We start from the raw sequence: 25772 nt of genomic DNA on the forward strand, positions 1-25772 counted from the left end.
TCCCCGGGCACTTCATATCTTGAGCCGCTTCGGCCGCGCCTCCGGCCTTTATTTAAACCCGACAAAATCGGTTCTGGTGCCTCTGCACCCCTCCCGGGAATGCTTCGACTGGCAGGACAGTATTCCCCTGCGTCGGTTGTCCTTCAAGTACCTGGGCATTTGGGTCTCCCTTCTCCCGGAGCTGAGCTGGGCTCTCAATGTGGCCCCCTTGGTCAAGAAAGCCAAGGTGGACCTGGCGCGATGGCAGTCGCTCCCGCTCAACCCACTGGGGAGGGTGGCCCTTTACAAAATGATGATTCTCCCCCGGTTCCTTTATGTGTTGCAGAACACTCCCGTGTCCTTCCCGAGGCCTTGGTTCCGCGAGCTGGACGGGTTGGCGACTAGGTTTCTCTGGGGTGGCGGGAGACCGAGGTTGGCCCTGTCGACGTGTCGCCTCCCCACCTTTGACGGCGGGCTCGGCATGACCAACCTTTACCTCTACTATTTGGCCACCCGCCTCCTGGTCATTCATGACTGGTTTGGAGGGGGATGGTCCGATCCGGCCTATAGGGTGGAATTGGAAGACCTGGGTTTCCCCTGTATTCTAGACCGCCTGTACGGCGCCCCCATCCCCGCCTCCTGCCCGGACATCACCAAAGCGGTCTTCCTGGCCTGGCGAGCGGCGCTTCGCCATACCCACTGGACTGGGAGGCTGACTCGCGCCACCCCACTCTGGCAGGGGACATGGCTGAGAGACGTTGCGGCTCTGGAGGGGTTCAAATCATGGGACCTGCTCGGCATCTCCCAGCTGGGGGATGTCTGGCGGGGGGGACGCATGTGCTCGTACTCGGAACTGCAGGCGCGCTTTTCCCTCCACTCTTCTCAATTTTATAAGTACCTCCAACTGCGACACGCTATACGCACCTATACTCCTCTGGACGTTCGGCTACCGGACCACAATCCCCCTGAGGCGCAGGTTATGCTGGGCAACCTGGGGAGGGGGGGCATATCCCGAATACACCGTTCTCTTATTAACAACACCCCCACGGCCCGGGAAGGCCTGAAGGAACGGTGGGAGGTGTGGGTGGGTCCCCTGGACGAGGTCGACTGACGGGACGCCCTTATGGCTCCTAGGCTGGTGACGGCCTCCGCTAAATTGAGGCTTATTCAAATCTACTACCTTCACACTGCCTACCTCACACCGGCCCGCCTGCACCGTGCGGGTCTTTCTGCTGACGCGGCCTGCCCCCGCTGCGGTTTTGGCCCGGCTGACTTTATTCATATGGTGTGGTCGTGTCCGGCCTTGGGGGGCTACTGGAGGGGCATAGAAGCCGACCTGACGGAGGTCTTGGGCTGGGCGGTGCCACATGACCCTAGGCACACTCTCCTGGGCATCACTGATGGTCTCGATGGCACACGTGCTGAGAAGCTGTTCCTTATGACAGCATTAATGGTGGCAAAAAGGGATATTGCGGCGGCCTGGAAGCATTCACAACCGCCCAGCCTGGCCAAATGGAGTGATGGAGTGGACTGGTGTGCGGCTCAGGAACGGACACTCTATCAGGCGAGGGGCTGCCTTAAGAAATACCGTAGGATCTGGGGGAAATGGTTGGGCAATGTCGTATGAGGATGTGGTTCTGGGGGGGGGGGCGGGGGGGGGGGCTATGGGTGGGGGCGGGGGGGTGGGGTGGCACTGTGTTGTGCGTTTGTACAGTGGCGGCTTGACAGGCTCAATGTTTCCTTTGTTGTGTCGAAAAATCAATAAAAATTTGGTTATCAAAAAAAAAAGCAGCTACATATGACTGACTGCCTGTCTGGGAGCCTACATGCAGAGAGCGCGCCGCCACCAGTAAGTGGTTCTTTGGAAACAGGGAGCACTAGCGCAGAAAGAAATGTAAAGACAGCTCTTCATTTAACTGTAAGCAAATCCATGCACTGCAGAACGTTATACAGGAGGCAAACTGAACTTGTGTGGCATTAACTCTGAGCTCCTACAACTTGTAAATACAAGAACAGCGCTATTTTTTTTTTTCTGGAGAAGTTTTATATAGCGCGAACTGGACCCGATAAATCGGGTATCAATTCAATTCATAAAGCTTTATTTCGACATATATCATAAAAGCACAAAATGATACAACAAACATGACAAGACTATATAAAAATAATACAATACACACTACCACAATTAAAAAAATTATTAAATTCTATAAAGCTCCACTATGAATTAAAAAATCATAAAAACATATAAAACATTTGTATGTGAATTTCCCTAGTTAGAAAAAAAAGAACATCACATATCAGAGCATGGGTGTGGTAACAATTGTTTGAATTTAGACAGTAGCAATAGAATTTAAAGTGCGTGAGCGGATGGCCCAAAACCAACTTAAAAATTTAGCGACAGCAATAGCTATATGAGGACTGCAATCGGAGCCTAGAACTCTTAAAGCGGAGATGCAGCTCCGTGTACCAAAGGACAAACAAATTGGTCTCAGCCATTTGCGTCGCGGTACCGCATATAGCGGACAGATAAAAAATACATGTGGAATGGTTTCATCCTCTGTCAAGCAATTATGACACTTGCCACTAGTACTAGAAGCCCATTTACGTGTAAAAAATTTAATAGGAAGAGAACCGATCCTAAATTGGAAGAACAGTTTCCTATCAAATGGCTTCTCGATAAGATCCCAGTACTTCTCACACACAGGCTAGGATTTGAAATCCAAAAACCGGCCTGATAAACTAGTGGCAGAAATAGATTAAAAAGATGTTAAGAAAACCAATTCCCAATATTTTTGCTTTAGAACCATCTTAGTTGGAAAAACTGAGGTCTCCGGGCTATCCCAGAGATGCACCAAATCAAGCTTGGTAAGGATGGTTCTAATTTCTTTGAGCCATCCTATTTTGTGAAAGCAATCTAAAGCAATCACATCTTTGAGGCCCTGGGCAAAATGTGAACGCTCCGGTGTAGACCATAAACGCCTCCAGTATAAAAGCGGGCGTAGCTTTGCCATATCCTCTATATTTTTCCTGCCCAAATCTAGGCGGAGAGGAACCATCGGAGTACTTTGAGGGACCCCTGTGAGGCAACGTAAGAATTTGTTCTCTGCCAGGACTATACATCTTAAGTCATTGAATCCCCACAGTTCTGCTCCATATAGAGCTGAGCTCACCGTCTTAATGTTATAAATTTCAAGGGCCGGGGTGACAGGTTTTGTAAGAGACATTTTATGCTTCTTTGTCAAGGCACCTATATGCTGGTGAAATTTTAAAGATGTGAGGTTCAAATGAATTTTCCAGCCCATGTCCTTTTGTAGTGTTATGCCTAAGTACGTAAAAGCATCCACCTGCTCGAGGGGCACATTATTTAGTAAAATCCTTCCCTTGAAAGACTTGTGCTGGTTGATTGACAAGAACTTCGTTTTAGAGGTGTTAATTTCGAGCCCTCTTTCTATACAGAAGTCACTAAAAGCATTCACAGCCCTCTGTAGACCACTCGGGGTCCGGGAGACGATCAGCGTATCGTCCGCGAACATAAGGACCGGGACACGAGTTCCCGCCAGAATGGGGGCGTCAGATGATATCAGGGAGAGGTATTCAACCGCCCCGTTGATGTACAAAGAAAACAGGGTGGGAGCCAGCACACAGCCCTGCCGTACACCACGCTCGACAGGGAAGGAGTCGGTAACCTCCCCCTGTGACCCCCACCTGATCCTTGCAAAATTGTCCTCATGAAGGCGCACGAGTAGGGTTAACAATTCCAGCTCCATCCCCATTTCCCCCAACACCCCACACAGTTTTCCCCTGGGGACTAAGTCGAAAGCCGACTTGAGGTCTACGAAGACGACATATAATGACCCCTTGCTCAAGACCACGGTTCTCCAGTAGATGGTAATAAACCGGAAAACCTGGTCAATGGTGCTAGTACAGGAACGGAACCCGGCCTGAAGCGGAGACAACATTTTTGCTTCTTCAACCCACACATGTACTTTGTTTAGCACCAATCGGCCCACTACTTTCTGTATAGAGTCAATAGGACTGATGGGCCTGTAGTTGCTAGGAAGAGATTTATCTCCTTTCTTAAAAACGGGGATAATTTCGGCTCCCTTCCAAGATGTTGGAACTGGGGACCCGTTGGCCAAAGCGTTAGCTAGAAAGGCTATATACTGGCACCAGGTTGGTCTATCGCTTAAAAAGACATCAGCAGGAATACCATCCATGCCGGGGGCCTTCCCACCCAACACACAATCAAGTGCTATGTCTACGTCCTTTGGGGAAAACACCATACCTTGATAAAATTTAGAAGGATTCATAAATGAAACATCATCTATGGGGCCTCTAGCGTACTGGGGTATAAAGAAGTCAAGCCACTGCGTTTGCGCTACATTATTTTGGGGCGGTTCCGGACACCCTCCCCGATCCCAATTAACAATATTCCAAAATAATTTAGAGTCTTTGGCTACACAAGCACTTCTGAGTTCCTGCCACTTTTCATAGTCCCATTCTCTCTTTGCCACCCTTTGCACTGACCTGTAATTGTCCCTAGCGTCTCTCACCCCAAAGTGATCTTTAGATTTAAGCACTTCAATCAATTTCTGGCAGGCCAGCCTACAGTTGGCGTTAAACCATCCGGCCTTATTTTATTTTTTTGAAAATAATTTTTTTATTTTGCAGCAACAAAAGAACAAATTGGTCACGTTATATACATCACATTCAGCAAATCTCTGGTTACAGGTGTCGACAGATTAAGGCCAATAGGGCTTGATTAATACTGTAGCGCAGTGTCCATTCAGTCTTCGGTTCCCAGGCCGGATCGGCGGGCCTGCGGAGGCTCACATATGTCCCCTCTGAATGTGTTCCATTTTTACCACACTTCCCCCCCATTTTCGGGGGCACCCCCGCACCGTATACACAGTCTTCTCCTGCAGCATACACCAGTCCATGTCTCTTTGCCAATCGGCCAGTTTCGGCGTAGCCGGTGCCCCCCACAGGCGCGCGATGTTTCTCTTTGCCACCATTTGCCCAAGTGCGACCCAGAGTTTCCCCCTTGCAGGTAAGTCCGTGGGTTCCCATATGTTCAGAAGGCATCGCTTGGCCTCTGGGCGTATGTCCACCTCCCACACCTCCTGCATACAAGACATCACACGCCTCCAGTACCTCCGCACACCCGGACATTCCCACAGTATGTGGAAAAAAGAGCAAGCCTCCCCGCAGCCCCGCATGCAGAGCCCCCCCCCGTCCCATCGCCTGCAGTCTCGTGCATGATATATACACTCTGTGCAGTATTTTAAGTTGTATGAGTCGAAGTCTTGCCGATATCGCCACCTCCCTCGGGGATGCCAGCGCCTCCACCCACTCCTCATCGTCTATTTCGAGGCCATCCGCTATCCATTTCTCCCTGAGGGACTCAAGGGGATCAGGGGGATTATTGATCAGTTTCTTGTATGTGAGTGAAATGGCATGTTCCGGCATGTAGCCATCGAGCAGCCTGGTTTCGAGGGGGGATGTCTGTGGGGGCCTGGTCCCTAGTGGTATATTGGCCTGAAGGGAGTGCCTAATCCGCAGATATCTGAAATTTTCAGTGGGCGCCAACTCATACGTGTCCTGTAGGTAGGCAAAGGATCTAACCCCCTCGGGCCCCCACAGGTCCTTGACCTGCGAGATACCGATAAGGTCCCATTCCCGGAACCCCTTTGTATGTCCTAGGCTGCCCAGTCTTTCAGAAGCCCACAGTGGAGTTGCCATTGCAAGCGTGTCAGCCCAACCGAGCTTGCGGTGCGCCACGTGCCATATCTGCACTGAGTGTTTTGTCGCCCCGTAAGCAAGTATTTACTGGGCCTAGAGTAGAGTGCAACTTCATAGTTCCCACCCGGGAGTAACCATCTATCCATCCCGTAACCGGGGTCGTTGCCGTCCCTATATGTCCCTTGGTTTATCGCCGACAGGTTGGTTGCCCAATAGTATTTGCGGATGTCCAGGAGGGCAATTCCCCCGTCGTACCATCCCAGTGTGAGCTTGTGCAGCGCAATCCTAGGCGTACCTGCCCAGAGGAGGGACCGCTGCGCCGCCTCTATAGCCACGAAATATGAGTTCGGCACCAGATCTGGATAGTTTTGGAGAGCGTAGAGAAACCTCGGGAGCACAAACATTTTGAAGAGGGCCGCTCGGCCCAGCAGGTACAATGGGAGTTTCTGCCAAGTAGTAGAATCCCGTTGAAGCCGTCGCAGGGGCGGTAGTAAATTCCTCTCGTACGTTAGCGTTTTGTCAAGTGAGACAAAGACTCCAAGGTATATGAATCCGCCCTCTGCAAAGGTAAGTGGGCAGTCATTGGGAAGCCTGGGGGGGCTGCCATGAAGGACATACATTTGGGACTTGCCCCAGTTGATGCGAAACCCCGAATTTTCCCCGAAGCTCGTAAATATATCCATGGCTACCACGATTGACTTCCCCGGTTTGGTTAAATAGAGGAGGATATCATCGGCGTAGAGAGAGATTTTGTCCTCCCAACCGTCTGCCCATCGCAACCCCTCGATGGAGATGTCTTGCCTAATCCATGCTGTGAGAGGATCCAAGGCGAGCGCAAACAGTAGGGGCGAAAGCGGGCAGCCCTGCCTGGTCCCTCTTTCTAGAACGAAGACCTCCGAGACCCTATTGTTAACCACAACCTGCGCCAAGGGTTCCGTGTACAGCAGACGAACCCATGCTATAAAGAGGGGGCCGAAGCCCAGTTTACGGAGCACCGCTATCATATAGGGCCATTCAAGGGTGTCGAATGCCATGGTGGCGTCAAGGGACACCACCACCGCGTCCTCTCTTATGGTGGGGCACCTCCCCAATACACCATTAAGGCGGCGGATGTTGAGAGCCGTATTACGATGGGGCATGAAGCCTGACTGGTCCCGGTGGACCAACGCGGGTAGGACGGTGTGTAGTCTATTAGCGAGAGTTTTCGCTAATATTTTCGGTTCCGCATTAAGTAACGAGATAGGTCTATATGAGGAGCATAGCTCCCTCGGCTTCCCCTCCTTCGGGATAGCCACAATAGTTGCTATGCGCTGGTCTTGCGGCAGTATTCCCCTATCTTTGCTCTCTTCGAACATTCGTTGGAGATGCGGACTAAGGGCGTCAGGTTTTAGCTTGTACAGCTCGATCGGGAGGCCGTTAGGTCCAAGGGCTTTGCCCGGGTGAAGGTCGACTATCGCACACTCTAATTCGGCTGCGGCGAGTGGAGCCTCAAGAGCTTCCCTGTCGACATCCGACATGCACGGCATAGGGATATCCGTCAGAAGGGCAATGGAGTCCTCCTCGGAACGGTCCGTCCCTTTACTGTATACCTGTCGGAAATGCCTCGCAAATACCGCGGTGATCGCACAGGGTTCCGTAACCAGAGGCCCCGCTGCCGTTTTTATTTCCGGTACCACTTTTATGGCTCTCTGTTTTTTCTCGAGCCAAGCTATGAGTTTACCTGCTTTATCGCCCTGATCGTAGATCCTACCCGCCTTGTGGTGGGCCACCGCTTGGGCCGTCTGCGTGACCAGCTTCCTATATTCCGCAGTTTTGAGTCGCAACCGATGTTGCTCCTCAGGTTCACGATCCGCGCACGCCGCCTCTTCCAACGCCCGTAGGTCAGACTCTACGGAGTTTAGTTGTGCCATCCTCTCCTTACGGCTGCCTGAGATGGCTGATAAGGCCTCTCCCCTAAGCACGGATTTAAAGGCTTCCCACAGGGTAATTGCGGAGCCCACCGATCCGACATTTTGTTCGAAGTATTGCGTCGTGGAACGGGTCAGTTTTTCCCTGAGATCCTCATTTTTAAGGTACCAGGCATTGATTGGTAGCACACATCCCTCCCGGCCCATCGTGATATGCATCAGGACTGGCGAATGGTCGGAGATTCCGCGTGCCAGGTGCGAGGCCTCCCGTATCACCGTGTCGTGCTGTAGTGGCGCTAGTATATAATCCAGGCGGGAGAATGAGTGATGTGGCCCGGAGTGGAATGTAAATTGCCTGCCCGTGGGGTGCACTAGCCGCCATAAGTCCGTGAGCCCAAAGGCATCGAGGAAGTCGGTCAGCCACCTCTGCCCCGGAGGCGTTTCCCTTGGGGGATGCCGGTCCAGAGTCCCGGAGACCACCGCATTGAAGTCTCCTCCTATGAGCAATTGACCCTCCGGTAGGGAGAGCAGGAGCTTACCCAGATCCGCGTAGGACTGCGTTTGGAGGCCCTGGGGGACATATGTGGATACCAGATTTAATCTACGGCCCTCCCACCTCCCCGACATTGCTGCGAAGCGGCCCAGCCGGTCCGTCTCTGTGCGGTCAATATGAAGGGGCAGGGAGCAACGCAGAAGGATTCCCACTCCCCTGGAGCCAGAGGTGAAGCCGGAGTGTACCGCCAGAGAGTATCCCCATCTGTTGAGGGCCTGGCATGCATTCCCCATCAGGTGTGTTTCTTGTAGTAACACTACATCAGGAAGGTGTCGTTTAATAAACTGCAGTACAATCGTACGTTTGAGCCCATCCCCCACCCCGTTCACGTTCCAGCCGAGGACCTTCAGACTTTTCTCCCATTTACTAGCCATAACCATTACTGTAGAAGCTAGCCAGCCCCTGCGCAACTCTGTAGCTGCTGACCCTGTAAAAAGTGCCCATGTGTGACCATAAAGCCGTCCCAACTCACCTCCCTCCCATCCGCCCCCCCAACAGTCCACAACAGAACATAACATACACGGGACCCAATACCCTGGATCTGGTCCCGACTTTCAAACAAGCCTGAACGACAAGTCCCGTCCCCCCCCTCTGAACAGAACCCCCCCCACCCTGCTCCCTGCTCTGTAGGTTTCAAACTACCCACCGCCCCAATTAGCAGAGCGCCTGTCGCCCAACCCCTTCCCAGAGAGAGAGAGCCACCCCTCCCCTGGAGAAACATCTTTAAGACGGAGCGTGAGCCGGCCCCAACTCCGACCGCAGTACCCATGTCGACCCAAACTGTAAGTCCCTTAAGTCATGAAGCGTTCGAGGATCAGTTACTGCCCCACTTAGGCGAGAGGCAGAGGGGTCCACCTCCCACACCGTTGACATTACCCCGAACCCTGTGCATGTCTCATACTTTACTGTTCGGAGAGACGTGGTGCCGCATTCTGAGGCCTCCTCATGCTGCCGTGCCATGGGGTGAGTCCCAGCGGGGACTATTCGATCTAGAACGCCAGGTCCGTTGACTCCGCTCGTCGTCCACCGGTCTCCCCGTCGTCGAACCCGGGGAGGTGGCCCCATCCCGTCCCCCGTGATTGCTGGCACGCTCACTTTGCTCGTCCGCTGTCGTCGTGTCGAGCCACTCTTGAACCGCCGTCGGCGAGGTGAAGAAGTGGGACCTGCCCCCGCGATTATCTTCAGCTTGGCGGGGAAGAACATCATATACTTGATGCCCCGCTCCCTGAGCGCCGCCTTGACCCCCAGGAAGGAGCATCGCTCTTGCTGGACTTTCAACGCGAAGTCAGGAAAAAACCGGATGGTGGCTCCTTCGCAATGCAGGTCCCCATGTTGTCTGGCCACCTGGAGGATGGCATCACGGTCTCGATAGTTTTACATTTTTGCAATGATTGTTCTTGGCGGGGCCCCTGGTTTGGGTCTGGGGAGCAAGGCTCTGTGGGCACGTTCAATGGTGAAGAGCTTGGACAGTCGTTTCGGCTTTAGGTGCCTGAGGATTAAGTCTTCAAGAAATAACTCCACACTATGCCCCTCCATGCCCTCCGGCACCCCAACGACGCGGATATTACTCCTTCGGGCCCTCCCTTCCTGGTCCTCGAGCCGAAGGGCCATTTGGCGATGCTGGAAGACGAGCTCGTTCTGTTGAAAATTGAAACAGCGATATGATTAAGCATTTACTAAAGACATGAATTCCCCTTCCTTGGACCAAGTTTCTCTCCTTATGTTGACTAATGTCTGGACTCCATTTTGTATTGTCGTGTCTCCACGTGCTCAGCACGAGAAGAGTCCTATCTTTGTGTCAGTCGCTTTCATAATCTGCCTAGTAACAGTCTATAAATAGCTCTTTTGTCCGTCTGGCGCATGCCCACACTTGACCACATCTGTTATCAGTTAGTCTTTGCTTGACCATGTTTTCGCGGGCTTAGGAGTGTGTTAACTCCGCCCACATATTGATTCTGTATCGAAAATGTCCATAAAAGGTAATACTCCTTGCCTCATGTTGTATCCACCCACTTATGAGCCCCTCTGTTGTGTATAAAAGGGGACCGTGTACGCAAGTTCTTTGTGCTACTCTATGCAATACTGAAGAGTGTTGTATAGGTTGTAGGACCACCCTTAAGGGTTAATAAACTTTGTCTTTGTATTTTGCAGTTTCCGTGCCAACTTCCTTCTAGCTTTTGTTACAGGAGAGCGAACCCTTGTATTCTGCGGGCCTAGCTGGGGCCTGTATTCATCAATTGGCGCCCGTCACGTGGGGCTCATCGGCGACTCGGATGCTCGAAGGACTGGTCGTGACGAAGGTGAGCAATTTGGCCGGGGATGTGATCACTGCCAGTGGCGTTTTAGTCCTGGCATCCCGAGGTTTTCTTCCTTCCCTTCCGAACTGACCTTCTGGGTGGCGCCGGTCCTCGACTGAGACCTCTTCTGTCGGTTTGCCCCGACAGCCGTTTGGGCGAATTTTGGAATTTGGCAGTTGGAATCTGGACACTCTTGATTGGTAAGAACCGTTGTACGGTACTTGCTCCGAGTTTTGAAGCCTGGGTTGGCTATTTGAGTTTGATTTGTGATGACCGGTCATATTTTGTATTGATTATTGTGAGAATATATGTGTTGCAACACATATAGGCAGGTAATGTGGAGATATTTCTCCGGAGCTGTGTAAATTTGAACGGCGCAAAGTTTAAGGGCCATTTTTGATAATACTGCATATTTTGCATTATTTTTGAGCATGCCTGCTTTTAGCGCACTCCGTAAGTGGTGCTGCTGCTTTGGAAACCGGTTAAACCTTGAGGAATCTGCTCCAGCCCCCCCAGAGGGGACTCCTAATAGGGATATGTATGTGAAGCATGGTCTTTCTTCCATAATGTACAGCACAGTATGGAGGAAATACACTAAAAAGGATCCTGAGTTGCGCTGGCCTTTGTATGGATCGTTTGATATGCGTAAGATTGAGTATGTGGAACAGTGTATGTGTAAATGGCGTGCTCGCCAAGACATGTTTGAATGTGTACGGTTATGGGTGAAGGAAGTGCGTGAGCGAGAGAAACGTGAGAAAGCGCTGTTTGATAAAGAGCAACGGAAAAATGATCATATGAGAGCGCAGGAAGCGAAGCGTCGGGAAGAAAGAGAACTGGCGGAGAGACAAGAGAAAGAGTAGGTTGCAAGTCTCGGGTCAATATGCTGTCCGCCAGCCACTTTATCCTGTCCTTACTAATCTTGAAGATGATTTTTATTTATTAGATCGTTCTCCGCCCCCTTATGTTGGCGCGTCTGCCCCGAGATCACAGGATTCTGGATTGGTTTCGGATAAGGTAGACACGCGGTATATGTTATCAGTTGAGCGTATGGGTGAGCTTCGGAAAATTTCTCTTCGTGCACTTAAGGGCAAGTTATCCCTTGCTGAATTGTTGGACTCTTTGGACAAGTGGCAGGATAGAGAGAAGTTGTATTTTCTGGGAACCTTTTCTGATGAAGTGATTACTGCCTTTCGGAAATATTCAGAAGTTTTTGAGCCTGATGATGTAGTATCAGATGCTAAAGCATTACGTAACGGTGTTTTTTCTCCCTCTAAGGCACCTGATGCGGTCCGGCGCCTGTTTGCATTGCGGGACGCGGCGAGTGATCTTAAAGAGAGAGCGCGCCTAAAGACAGGGGAGGAGGAGCAGTCGGATTCACGTATCGGCGATGACCAATCATCTACCTCCCACTCAGATAAGAGCGAACTAGTGCATGCTAAACCGATGCGAGAGGCGGCACCTTTGTATGTTCCTCCTAAAGGAGCGGGAAATAGTTCAGATATTACTTCCGCCGATGCTAAGGGATATTTTGTGTATAATTGGGTTTATACTCCCTGGCATAGGGCTGATGTTATGGCATTAAAGAATGCATTGCCTGACCCCCGTAAGAATCCAGCGGCCTTTTATGAAGAGGTCGAAGGGGCCTTGAATTCTTGTACTATGACTTTAGCAGATATAGATTTGTTCTTTGGGCTCATATTACCACCGGATATGTGGAGATCTGTGCGGAAGGTGGACGATGTTGCCGCTTTTAAGGCTAGGTGGTCCGAGGTTGAGGATGAGGATAGGGAGAGAAAACCCGCGCAAAAACCACCGCGGATTATTTTAGATCTTCCTGCTGCTATCTTGACCAAGTTGAAAACGATTATTCCCCCTAAAAAGATTGACTGGAATATGTTAGCCTCGTGTAAACAGAAGGTTGATGAATCAGTCTCAGATTTCTTTACACGCTTTGAGGAGACATTTCATGATTTCAGTGGTCAGTCACTTACGGATGATACGGGTCGTCATCTTTTTGTTGATAAATATGTGGCGAATTTATTACCGGGAATAGCAGCTCGATTGAAAGCGAGTGAAAGTTCTTGGTCCACCTCGTCTCCGACATCCCTCCTGACTATGGCTCAGTATTATGAGCGTCAGGAACAAGAAGCGAAGGGGCATGAGGAGAAGAAATCGAAAGATTTGAAAACAAAGGTGATGTTAGCGCAAGTGTATGGTCCGCCTCGTCGGGGTGTCGACAGAGGTAGGGGAGGATTCTATGGTCCCCCTTCGGGTCGGTTAGATGTAAATAGAAATCAATGCGCGTATTGTAAACAGTCGGGTCATTGGGCTAGAGATTGTCCGGTATTATATGCATCTCGTCAGGGACGTGGTCAGGGACCACCGAGAGGTAGAGGGGGGTTTTTCGGATTTCAGAGGGAATTCTAATGATCGTGCTCCCTTTGAACCTAACGTGCAGCAACGAGATAGACCCAATGTATTTGATCGGCAAAATCAGTATCGGATGTCTGGGACTGACCGCTCTGGGTATCATGATTCGCAGCATGCATAGGATTGCGTTGGATGGGGGTTGGAATCAGTTGAAGTACCGGTTGATCAGAAGGGTCCTTATGTTTCAGCAAATGTTTTGGGTTCTACTGATCGGTTCCTAGTTGATACAGGAGCTACTCGCAGTGCACTGTCCAAACAATTGGTTCCGAGGGCTCCCCCATCTGGCTTCATGGTTACATCGGTAGGGTTTGATGGTACACTCTCTCGAAGCCCTCTTTCCCGACCCCTTGCGTTCCATGTTGACAACCTTTCTGCGTCCTGTCCGTTTTTGCTTGCCCCAAACACGCCCGACAACATTATGGGTCTTGATATGCTCAAGTATTTCAGAGCAACGATCCGCTGTTCCCCTACTGGAGTACGTGTGATCTTGAATGATAATCACCCCATGACAGAACGGATGTGTGTGGTTGCAGAGGATACTGTGTTAGCCTCCCTCCCTCATTCTTTGTGGGCTACTTCGGATACTGATGTGGGACAGATGGTGATTCCGCCTGTCCACATTAGTGTCCAGGAGGGTGCGGTGTTACCGCGCTTCCCTCAGTATCGCATTTCCCAGGAGGGGAAGGAGGCACTCATACAGATTGTGCAGGATTTGATTAAGGTGGGAGTAGTGGAGGAAGTTCCCTATAATGTCTGCAACAGTCCTATTTTACCCATTTTGAAGAAAGATACCGATGCCAGGGTTTATCGTTTTATCATTGACCTAAGGGAAGTGAACAAGATTGTGATACCCCAGTATCCAGTGGTCTCTGATATCACAACGTTACTTACTCTGGTCCCGCCAACGGCGACCACGTTTTCTGTTATTGATTTGAAAAATGCTTTCTTTTCGATTCCTATTCACCCTGATAGCCGATACCTTTTCGGTTTCACTTTGGATATTAGGTCTTATAGATTTTGTAGAGTCCCTCAGGGTTATACAGAGAGCCCTAGTATTTACAGTCAAGCATTGAAAAGGCAATTGGATTCCTTTGTTCTGCCTGAGGGTGTCGCCCTTATACAATATGTCGATGACATCTTGTTGGCGGCCGACACCCCGGAGTTGTGTGAGCAGTGTACGTTATCCTTGCTTTCCTTTTTGGCATCTCACAATCACAAAGTGTCGAGGAAGAAATTGCAATTTTGTAGACCAAAGGTGACTTATTTGGGTCACCTTTTGTCTAAGGAGGGGCGTGCACTCACACCAGATCGCATTCAAGCAATTTTGGACACGCCAGTACCTTCCACACAGAAGGATGTGCGTGCATTTTTGGGTCTTGCTTCTTTCTGTAGGCAATGGATATTGGGGTTTTCACACATAGCTAAGCCATTGTTAGCACTTTTGACAAAAGACACACCAATCCCTCTTCCCTGGTCAAATGAGTGTGAGATTGCCTTCCAGCAATTGCGACAAGCCCTTTGTTCAGCACCAGTGTTAGGTACCCCTGATTATACAAAGCCCTTTTCACTGTATGTGCATGAGAAAGATGGATGCGCATTTTCAGTTTTAGTGCAGATGCACGGCGACAAGCAGCGCCCCTGTGCATATTTTTCGGCCGTACTTGATCCTGTTGCCCGAGCATTGCCTGGCTGTTTTCGCTCGGTTGCAGCGACAGCTGTGTCAATACGCCAAAGCGAGGGAATTGTGTAATCTCACAAACTGTTAGTATTAGTCCCCCATGCTGTTGATGCCCTGCTTAATCAGACAAAGACGCAACATTTAACCAGTGCCCGTTTAACGGGATATGAGTTGACGCTTTTGGCTCCTCATATTACGTTAAAGAGGTGTGTAACGTTAAATCCAGCCACATTTTTGCCGTTCCCGGAAACTCAGTCCGAAGCACGAAAAGCACATGACTGTATTCTTGTGACTGAGGAACAGACAAAGGGTCGTATTGATCTCCAGGATACGCCCTTTACAGATGTAGATGGAGAACTGTGGGTGGATGGATCATGCCTGAAGCTACCAGATGGTACGACTTCAGCAGCATATGCAATTACCACATTACAAACAATAGTGGAGACTGCACGCATACCGCAGAAATCAGCTCAAGCAGCGGAACTGATAGCATTAACACGAGCATGTGAGCTCAGTGCAGGATTGTGTGTGAATGTTTATACAGATAGCCGCTATGCCTTCGGAGTAGTGCACGATTTCGGCCTACTCTGGAAGGAGAGAGGGTTTCTAACGTCACATGGAGCACAGATAATGTACGGGGAGTTAGTTCACAACCTTTTGACTGCATTAACATATCCAAAGAAGATTGCTATAATTAAATGTAGTGCCCATAAGAAAGTGGTTGATAAAGTTGGAGAAGGGAATGCTTTGGCAGACCGGGTGGCACGAGAGACTGCGATGCAGCCTGGTGCTACTGCCATGTATGTTGTGAAGTCGCAGGCAGAAAGATGGCACGATGCAAGGAGAGAAGTGCTGGAAATACAGAGGACCGCTTCCGATAAGGAACGGGAGCAATGGTCCATCAATGGAGAATTAGATGATGAAGGGTGTTGGAGAAGTAAGCAGATGGATAAGTGGAAGTTACCCACAGCCTTCGTACAACCTATGGTTCAGATGGCACATGGACTAGCGCATGTCGGAGCTTCCGCAATTGTTAAATTACTCACACGAGTTTGGGAGCATCCGGAGATCGCTAGTACGGCAAAGAGGGTAGTGCAGACCTGCATGATTTGCCTGAGGTATAACACGGGAAAGGGTACCCGAGCTCCAGCAGGAGGATTTGCGACACCTACTGCACCCTTTGAGGTTTTGCAGAGGGATTACATTCAGCTTGAGCGCTGTAACAATCTGAAGTATGTTCTAGTAGTGGTTTGTGCCTTCAGCAAATGGGTTGAGGCATACCCTATGAAAGACAATACTGCAATGACTACAGCCAAGATCCTATTGAAGGAGTTCTTCCCTCGATATGGTGTTTGCAGATTGTTGTGGAGTGATAACGGACCTCATTTTATAGCAGACGTTATCAAGTATGTCCTGAAAGGCCTAGGCATTACTCAGAAGTTCCATTCAGTATTTCACCCTCAGTCTGCGGGATTGGTTGAGAAATATAGCGGTACTTTGAAGCTTAAGATCGCTAAGATCCAAGCTTCGACTTCTTTGACTTGGCCAGACGCTTTACCGCTGGCATTATTGTCAATTAGATCGATACCGCATTCTCGGACCGGTCTCACACCTTACGAGATCGTGTTTGGACGCCCAATGAATATTTGGGATCCACCAAAACCGAAATCACTGTATGATGTACCTTGTGTAATGATGAATGATTATCTGGCACAGTTAACGGATAATTTGGTTTCTATTCATCAACAGGTTCGAGAGGCGCTCCCTGATCGGTCCACTGGTGAAGGCCATAATCTCCGACCTGGAGATGAGGTCATGATAAAGGTGTTCGAAAGGACGAACAGTCTGGAGCCGAGATGGGTTGGTCCTGAGCAAGTCCTGCTCGCAACGAGGACAGCTGTACGAGTTTCCAATCGGAAGAACTGGATCCACTCCTTGCACTGTCGTAAAGTGCCGCCTGCATTGGTGGAGCCTGCTGTGTTGACCGACCATCGAGAAATCCTGACTGCGGAGAAAGGCCGTGCTGTGGAACCGAACGACACTGAGGAGCTCTTCCCGGACCAAGCGATTCCTGGAGGAAGAAGATATCACCTCAGACCAAGGAAGTGATTGCTGTATCCAAAGTTGTCAGAACGGCCCTTAGGTTAGTGAAACGGAGAGCCAATGTGGCAAGGGGGGGGGGGGATCAGCCCTGCATTAGTGTAGTGACACCCGTCTTGGCCCGCTGGTGAAGAAATCAACGGCTGCCTAAGGGGAAGAGTTCTGACAACCCTTTAGTTTCAGGAAGATAGTGATTTCTTACTACAAGATGGAGAAGAAGAAGATTCTTTGCGCGACAAGCTTTATTATCATTGTGGCTATTGTTGGTATAACCACATGGTTTGTTGAAGATGTGATTTCTGCCCGTGAGTTGCTTGTTTTGACCACTCCAGTGCCTGAGGAGCACTACTTTTATACCCTTCCGTATCAAGAATTGAAGCATCGTCAGTCTTATTTGAATAACACTTTCATCCAGATGTTGCATCATACCCATGTTGCTACAAATGCTACGAACTGTTGGATATGTGGTATGATGCCAGCTCACCAGAAGAAAGGAGGAACACCGTTTATACCTCTTCCTTTTTCTCATAATGGCTCTTGTAGAGCATGGTACACTTTGCTTTTTGCCACACGGAAACCTACAGTGGGACGATTACTCTTCAGACTTAATAGGGAATGTCATCAAGATAAAGATGGCTATCCACAAGCGAATGGGACAATATGGGAGTGGGAAGAATATCGACCAGACAATGAATCGATCCCCTACATTTTCACGGACACCAGAGCTACTACAAGGAATGAACAATTTGTGATTCAAGTGGCACAAGCTCAAGCGGACCTGTGTGTCCAGAGTGTGGGTTATATTCCTGTTGGTGTTAGCGATTGTATTATTGTTCTGAATATTGATGGGTTAAATAATAGTACTTTCTTAGCCTCCCATAACACATACTTTGTATGTGGGAATAAGGGTTATTATCGTTTGCCAGCCGGCTGGTCCGGAGTATGCTATGTAGCATTCCTATTACCTCCTGTATTTTTGGCACCTGCATCCTATCATAAAGATTTGAAGTTGTTGAATAATGTGACTGTAAATAGGTATAAGCGTACTCTATCTATTGATGATGTTGATCAAACTGATACTAGCTTGCAGCAGTATACTGATTTTAACTTAGGATTGTTTTTCTTTGTTGGAGCTGCCCTAAATAGTAGGAAGGTTCGAAGGTTAACGAGAGTTGTAGAGGCTGTAACGAATCAAACTGCTGCTGCTCTTGGGAATCTTACGGAAGAATTACAAATTACTAGAATTGTTGCATTACAGAATCGTATGGTATTAGATGTTATGTTAGCTGATAGAGGTGGAGCATGTAAAATTATCGGAAGTAGTTGTTGTGTGTTTATTCCTGACCATACGCCATCAGTTTATAATGCTATCAATAAATTGCATAAAATCGCAGCCGAAATCCATACAGAAAATGGCACTTGGACCTTTTCTGGATGGTTTTGGGCATTGATCACTACATGGGGGTGGAAGGTTTTGACTGGTCTCTGCATTATTGTAGCAATTCTGTTTTCTTGTTGCATCTGTGTCCAATGTGGTCCTTTACTCTGTTCTCTATGTGTGTCATTCTGTGTTCCTGATAAGAAAGCTGTTGCCAATGTCACCTATCAGAAACATTTAACTAAAGAGGTAGAAGAGATGATGAAAATTGACATATATGATGATTATCCTAATAAACCGAATGTCTTCAGTAAATGCTGAAAGGGTCGTCTGTTGAAAATTGAAACAGCGATATGATTAAGCATTTACTAAAGACATGAATTCCCCTTCCTTGGACCAAGTTTCTCTCCTTATGTTGACTAATGTCTGGACTCCATTTTGTATTGTCGTGTCTCCACGTGCTCAGCACGAGAAGAGTCCTATCTTTGTGTCAGTCGCTTTCATAATCTGCCTAGTAACAGTCTATAAATAGCTCTTTTGTCCGTCTGGCGCATGCTCACACTTGACCACATCTGTTATCAGTTAGTCTTTGCTTGACCATGTTTTCGCGGGCTTAGGAGTGTGTTAACTCCGCCCACATATTGATTCTGTATCGAAAATGTCCATAAAAGGTAATACTCCTTGCCTCATGTTGTATCCACCCACTTATGAGCCCCTCTGTTGTGTATAAAAGGGGACCGTGTACGCAAGTTCTTTGTGCTACTCTATGCAATACTGAAGAGTGTTGTATAGGTTGTAGGACTACCCTTAAGGGTTAATAAACTTTGTCTTTGTATTTTGCAGTTTCCGTGCCAACTTCCTTCTAGCTTTTGTTACAGGAGAGCGAACCCTTGTATTCTGCGGGCCTAGCTGGGGCCTGTATTCATCAGTTCACTCTCCCCTCGAGCCGTTTTTCGGTGGCCTGCAGCGCCTTGATGTCTGCCTCATTGGTTTTCGATCTCTCCGTGGTCTTGCCAAGGTCAGTGCGGAGCAGATTAACCTCGATGGAGATCTTGTCCATTTTTGTCTCTAGGTTGGTGCCCAACGTCTGTATCGCGGCCATTATGGATGTTAGGGAGGGCTCCTTCTGGTGCGCGGCTGCGTCCATCGCCGCTTCAGATTGTGACGGACCCGTAGGCACCGCGTATTTGTCCAGGTTATTAGTCTGCGTTTTTGTTCCCACCTTGGGCCGCATGTTGGTTCTTTGGCTCCACACACCAGGACTGCCCCCCCCAGCCCAAGCGACAACAGCAGTTGGCGGATTCTCAGCACCACCGCAGCGCCGGGCCGTGCAGTAGGTCCGGATCGGAGGCCAGGCTCCGCCGCCGCAAAGGACGTTGCGGCACACCACCCCCGTCCACTCGTCAGCCGCTCGGGCCACCTCTCACAGCAGAGACGGGCTCAGCCCACAAGGCCGAGCCGGATCACAACTGGGGCCAGCGAGCCCTGCACTCGAACGGATGGCACAGCCCCTTACGTATCGTCGTACCAGGGCGCAATCCCCGCGGGAAGGCCTACAATCGGCCCTTCACAAATCCAATCCATGGCACTTTGGGCCGCGCCGCACCTCTCCTCGCCACCAACCTCGATTGGGCCTGCACAAGATGGTCGCCGGGGCCTCTCCCCTCGCGCGGGAGACTCGGAGCTCCGGCAGCAGATCGGCCGCCACTCAGGCCGGGGCCCACGCCGCTCCTCCCGCAGGCCCCCGAGGTCTCTCTCCGCTGTGGCCGTCGGCTCCCGCGGGGCGGAACGCAGAAGCGCAGCCCGTCCTCCACCTCAGGCCCAGCAGCAATTATAGGCCTTGTCTTGGTCCCGCGCGAGGTGCAGGCCGCAGACGGGGCCTCCCGTAGTGCCGCACCCGGCCCTCAGGCTCCAGGCCGTGGTCCCAGGAAGGCCGCCGTGCAGGAGAGCGCCGCGATCAGGCACCGTCGGACACCCAGACCCCGCTCAACTCACGGAGTGGGAGCGAAGCAGTTAAGGGAGCTGGTGCTGCCACAGGAGTGCGTACCAGCTAGGATTCAGTGCCGGATATTAGGGAACAACAGCGGTCCCGGCGGAGCTCGGTTTCTAGGCGGCCATCTTCATCGGCGCCTGGCCACGCCCCCCCATCCGGCCTTATTAAATTTTGACGCCTGCTTACCATTCCTGGAATCTTGAACAATATAAGTTTTTAGCTTGGCAAAGAGGGATAAATGGGAATCTATCATAATTTGCGGGAATTCGGCACTAGTAGCTCTAGACTCAATAAAAGCCGTTTGCTTCATGAACTCTGCTTTAAGGGCTGCCAGCTTCAAGGGATAATCCCTAATCTTATTCCATTTTATATGGTGCTTATCATTAGAGATAGCCAATCGGGAGATGTTAGGGCCTCTGTTGCTTGGATACCCCATTTGATATCCTGGGCTGAGGTAATCTCCTGCTCCTCAATTCCCAAGGGTTCAAAGATGGTATTAAAATCTCCTCCCACAATAGGTGCTATGCAACCAGGAAGGGTGTCCAACTGCAGATCCAAAGCGGTTATTACCTCAGACCTTAGCCCGCCCCTGCAACCCCTAGCATAAACATTAAATAAGGCTAGGGTACACCCATGAGGCCAAATGAGTTTAATTGCTAGGATGTCACTTCCGATAGAATGTATAGGGAGAACTCTACAGCACAAACTTTGGCGAACCAATATCACCAGGCCACCAGCGGGGCGCCCTTGGAGTTTTTTAGAGGCAGGGATATAGAAATTAAGATACCCCATCCGGAATACTGGTTCAACGGCCCATGTTTCTTGTATTAGACAAATATCATGGTTGTCAATAAAATTACCCCAATCCTCTAATAAAAGTTTTTGCCTGATACCTGCGATATTCCATGATAATATAAACATATTACCTCCTCTTCTAGGATTTGGTGGAGGGGCATTTAGGATTCCATACAAGGTTGGACTTATGGGCTCACAAACTGGGTTACTTCCAGAGGATGCTATCAGTATGGAGTTCCTAGCATCAGATTGTGGAGTACATAGAGCTCCACTGTTACCATCATGTATTGCTGGAACAAAGGGCTGTAGAATACCTGCAGAGGGAGCTGGCACTAAACTTGTGGCTTCCAGCCAAAGTCAATCGCACTCCTCCAAGTCTGTCAAAGCTGAATATCTATTGTCTAGACTGAGAGCACTTGAATAACTTGGAAGTACCCTCCTAAACAACAAGCCATTCTGGACCCTAGATATATTAGAACTCATATTTTTCCGATTAACACTCGGTTGGAAAAAATCCAACGTTAAAGGAATAATACCAGGGACCCTTTTCTGGGGTGGGAGCAGGTTAGCAAGTACATTAGGTAATACATCCTTCCTGGAAAAATTAATGACAATACAATCCCCCCCAAACTTTTTCGCATTTGTGCCCACCCATGGTACTCGTCTAGCCATAATAATCTCCTTAGCCAGTTGATAGCCACCCCTTTCCTTAATGTCCATGTTGTTAGTTAACCAGAATAATGCTTTGTCCATCAGGGTGGTAGATGATTCCACTTGGTCGGGTCTCAAAGGTGGCACGTTGGCGAGAACAAGGACTAGCGGAAAAGCTTCCCTGAGTAACGTAAACCCCTTGCCGGAACCAGTTTCACAAAGACTCCTAGAAGTTGGATTTGAAGCGCTGGAAGGCTGCCCTAATTTGGGGGTAGGTGGATTTAGGGGGTTATGAACCCATGAAGGACAATTAGGTTTTAGGGCATTGTTGGGGCAACCTGCTCCAGATGATATAGAAGGAGCGTCAACATTTGAGGAAAAATCAATTGGCATTATAGTCTCAGGAGGTTCAGGCTGTTCAGTAGCACAAGGGGGTGCCATGTTAAGCAGGGGGGGATGTACACTTAAGGGAATACATCTAAGTTTTTGTTCTAGAGCAGTAACCATCTCCTCAATAGAGTCCAATCTACAAATTAGGGGGGCCAGGGTGGTGTCAATCTTCTCCTTGATGTTAACCCAACGTTTTTTGGAGAGGGACTCAGGACTTGGCTGAGGGGCTGACCCAGCTTTAGAAGCCTTTCCCGATTGTTGCTTCTTAACTTTCGAACCTGGTACCAGACCCGCTGCCCTTGTACGCCTAACTTGAATAGGGGCGAGGGAGGAGGGGACAATAATCGGCGAATCATCAATGAGTACTGACCCAGTTCTAGACTCTTCCTTCCCAACGGAAGCGATGGGAAGGAAGCTTTCTAAGCTTATAGTTTCTTTGGATAACAAAAGGAAGCAACATTTTATTATAATTAGAGGATTGCCTTTTAATAACTATTACCTATGGCACTGGCTTGCATGACTAATAAACGGGTACTGTGGCAACTGTGCAATTACTACAATTGCATATTGGTAAATGTATTTTTCCACACTGTATCCCTGGATAGAAGGATACAAGAAACATTACTAGTCTCTTCATTGGTGAAAGTTCATGCAGCAATGTCAGTCCTCCCTGATTCCACAGAGCAGTGGAAAGGTTTGGCGAGTGCTTCATTTAAAAAAAAAAAAAATCCAGAGTTTTATATAGCGCGAACTTGATGAATCGGGTATCAGAGCGCTTTACATAGCACCAGTTGCGTTACATAAGGACACATTCAGTTTTTTTTTTGTTTGGCACGGGGAGATTAGGTGATTTGCCCAGAATCACAGGATGTTCAGCGTTATTGCCAAGACTCGAACCCGGTTCCCCAGATTCGAGGTCGATCTCCCTAGCCATTAGGCCAACTCCTCTTCTTCATCCTTCCTTAGGAGGACAATAAGGACTTGGTTTTAGTTTTGAACGGCAGGCAAGCTTTCACAGCTATCACACTCATGGTCTAATGGCAGCGACTACATTCAGGTTTTGAGCAGGTCAGAGCCTGCGATTTTGCATCCAACAACAATGAAAAACATACACTATGTCGAAAACACTTAAGGAACAAGCATTTGCAATGCAATAGGTCTCGCATTTATGCAGTTTGAGATATTGACATTGTAAATGACAATGCCCTTTATTAATGTTTTGGTTTTTGAAGTATAAATAAAAGGCATTGTCATTTACAATGCCAATTGCTTAAACCAGCGTAAATGCGAGACCTATTGCATTGCAAATGCTTGTTTTCTTTTGTCTTAAGCACTCCTTGAGAGCGCATTTGTTTTTTAGCTGTCTCCCTAGTGTGCTTCTCCTTCCCACTCTGTGTTGCTCTCTTCCCCATGAGCTTCCCCCACTATCTGTTATGCGCTTAACTCCGTATGCCTTTCACCCCCCATTCCAGGTTGCTTCCCTCACTCCTAGCTCCATGTTGCTTATTTGCCTATTTGTCCCTCCCACCCCTCCGGACTCCAAGCTGCTCTCTTGCAGGCTTCTGATTGCAAGGGAGGCATGTTTGTTCACTCCCTGTCTCCTGTTTGCCATGCCTGCCCGGACAGGAGCTGTGCACGCGCACGGCGTTTCACGGCGGACTCGACAGGGCTTTGTTAATTAGATATATATCAGTTTCACTTTTGCATTACACTGCATCTCGCCAGTGACTTTGTTTTTTAATATTTTTGCCGTGCAGCGTTTCGTTTCCTACTTTCTTTTTTGCGTGGGAGGTAAGCTCTAAATCTTAGATACAAAAGCAGCATGTTGTTACATATTTTTGTCTGTGCCAGCTTTTATTAAATTGCCGTGCGTTCGCTATCTGCAATCTGCTTGCTTGTATATTTATCTGGCTTTCTTTGAACACATCGCAAAGGTTCATTTTTTGGGAGTGACTTTCCCGAACTTCTTTTCGACTTTGCTTGGCCACATCGCAGCGTTTGATTTTGAGTTTGTGGCTCATACTCGGTGCTTTTGCTTGCCCACATCGCAGCGTTTTATTTTCAGTTTGTGTAGCCACATCACAGCGTTGGATTCGCTGCTTTTGCTTGCCCACATCGCAGCGTTTTATTTTGAGTTTGTGTAGCCATGGTATTGTTTTATTTTAAGTTTGTGTGGAGTTATATGTATGAGTTTTAATATTACCAAGTCTGTGAACAAAATGCCCGGACCTGTTCACTTGCCACAAAGGCATCTTCGCATGCCCACTGTTATGCGCTAATGTAATAACGGGACGGAGCAATTCGTTTTTGGGATGTGCCCCCCTCCGCAAACAGTGCGAGGTGGATGCATTGTGTGATACTTGTAAACAATGAGATGGCTTCAGGCGTCCGTAAAGTGCACTGTCTGTAACGCTGGCAGACTTTTGATTTTGAGTTTGTGGCTCATACTCGCTGCTTTTGCTTGCCCACATAGCAGCGTTTTATTTTCAGTTTGTGTAGCCATGCAACCCCAAGGCTGTATATAATTTAAGGGCTGTATACTAAGTCGGTGTGTGTCTGTATACTAACAGCTGGCAGTGCTCTTTGTGTAGTGGGAACATTTTACCACACGGATAGTACTGGGGGCTACAAAGCCCTCATAGCTGTTCGTGGTAGCTTCCGCTTGACAGCTCTAGTCATTACGCCACTATGTTGAACAGTGGCCACCCCTGTACTGTTCAGCGTGCAGTATCAGCGGACAAAAACTCCCACGACTGTTTGGAGCATTGTGCCCACCAGAATGGAACCTATAAAGCGCGTAGGCTGCGGTGTCTCAGTTTGTAAAGCTAACTGTGCCACAGCGGTTTGTGTTGCAGTGACTGCGCAGATGTAACTTCTAAATGTTATAGGTGGCACTAGCTCAATGGGTCCAGGGACTACAGCTCCCGTGCTATTTAAGTTACAGTTTTCACAGGAAAAGCCTTTTGAGGCTGCATACGGTGGAATATCTCTTTGTGTCTAATAGTCACAAGAACACATTGCCTATTGGAAGGCGCGGGGATATTAACTAATTTGCCCAGGACGGGGAGCCAATGCCGTGACTCTAACATGGTTCTCTAGCTTCTTGCTCCGCAGCTCTGGTCATTTCGCAACATCCTTGTGCTTTAGGGAAATTGCTAGTGCCATAGTGTGTGCCTATGCACCCATCTACAGTATGTTATACATTATTTACAAGCAAAAAGCCACATGCTGCAACATATTTATGTCTGTGAAACCTTTAGTCGCATTGAAGGCGCGTGGAGATTAACTAATTTGCCCTCAATTATAAGACGGTTTGACAACGTTGTGACTGTAACATGGTTCTTTAGTTTCTTGCTCAGCAGCTCTGGTTATTTCGTTCCATCCTTGTGCTTTAGGGAGATAGCCTACTGCCATATTGTGTGCCTATGCTCCCATCTGCAGTATGCCATACATTATTTAAAAGCAAAAGCCACATACTGCAACGTATTTATGTCTGTGAACCAACGCCGTATCTCTAACATGGTTCCCTACTTGCTGCTTGGCAGCTCTGGTCATTTCGCCATATCCTTGGTCTTTAGGGACATTGCCTACTGTTATATTGAGTACCCATCTACAGTACGTCATACATTATCTCAAAGCAAAAGCCACATGCTGCACTCTATTTCAGTCTGTGAAACCTTTAGCTGCATTGTTTGCGTTCGCTGTCTGCAAACTCCTTGCTTCCAATTTATTTCGCTCCCGTTCAGCACATCGCGGCTGTTCAGTCTTTTTTAACTGCCTTTTCAGATCTTCTTGGCGCTTTTAATTGCTCATATTGTAGCGTTTGATTCGCATTTTGTAGCTTCTAAAATTTTCATTGAACTTTATTGTTCACCTTTA

General features: G+C 48.9%; 1 protein-coding gene across 2 annotated transcripts in view; it reads right to left on the reverse strand.

Moving 5' to 3' along the window:
• LOC146813792 (cap-specific mRNA (nucleoside-2'-O-)-methyltransferase 1-like) overlaps positions 1-25772 on the reverse strand; it is a 946504-nt gene that overhangs the window by 424624 nt on the left and 496108 nt on the right. The gene's annotated exons all lie outside the window — the stretch shown is intronic.

The sequence above is a fragment of the Triturus cristatus genome, chromosome 6 (genome assembly GCF_964204655.1).
Source record: "Triturus cristatus chromosome 6, aTriCri1.1, whole genome shotgun sequence".
In the NCBI taxonomy this organism is placed as follows: domain Eukaryota; kingdom Metazoa; phylum Chordata; class Amphibia; order Caudata; family Salamandridae; genus Triturus; species Triturus cristatus.